Source organism: Phoca vitulina, unplaced genomic scaffold, assembly GCF_004348235.1.
Source record: "Phoca vitulina isolate PV1807 unplaced genomic scaffold, GSC_HSeal_1.0 scaffold23, whole genome shotgun sequence".
Taxonomy (NCBI): Eukaryota; Metazoa; Chordata; class Mammalia; order Carnivora; family Phocidae; genus Phoca; species Phoca vitulina.
The window spans coordinates 20,531,395-20,531,944 of record NW_022589726.1 but is presented as its reverse complement, the minus strand read 5'-3'; the positions used below and the strand labels follow the sequence as shown (position 1 = coordinate 20,531,944).

Here is a 550-nt window from a genome sequence, read left to right as displayed (position 1 = left end):
TCCATGTTATTCCTTATATTCCACAAATAAGTGAAACCATATGATAATTGACTTTCTCTGCTTGACTTATTTCACTTAGCATAATCTCCTCCAGTCCCATCCATGTTGATGTAAAAGTTGGGTATTCATCTTTTCTGATGGCTGAGTAATATTCCATTGTATATATGGACCACATCTTCTTTATCCATTCATCTGTTGAAGGGCATCTCAGCTCTTTCCACAGAAAAATATGGAACGCTTCACGAATTTGCGTGTCATCCTTGTGCAGGGGCCGTGCTAATCTTCTCTGTATCGTTCCAATTTTAGTATATGTGCTGCCAAAGCGAGCACCATATATGGCTTTTATTATGTTAAGATATGTTCCCTCTAAACCCACTTTGTTGAGAGTTTTTATCATGAATGAATGGTGAATTTTGTCAAATGCTTTTCCTGCATTTAGGAATGACATAATCATATGATTGGTATCCATCATTGTGTTAATGTTGTTTGATTGATTTGCAGATAGTGAGCCATCATTGCATCCCTGGAATAAATCCCATTTGATTGTGGT

General features: G+C 36.7%; 1 non-coding gene across 1 annotated transcript; it reads right to left on the bottom strand.

Moving 5' to 3' along the window:
* Positions 1–223: 223 nt before the first annotated feature.
* On the bottom strand, positions 224–330 carry LOC116642674. The gene has a single exon (XR_004301364.1). It is a non-coding gene; the product is annotated as a U6 spliceosomal RNA (small nuclear RNA).
* Positions 331–550: the final 220 nt, after the last annotated feature.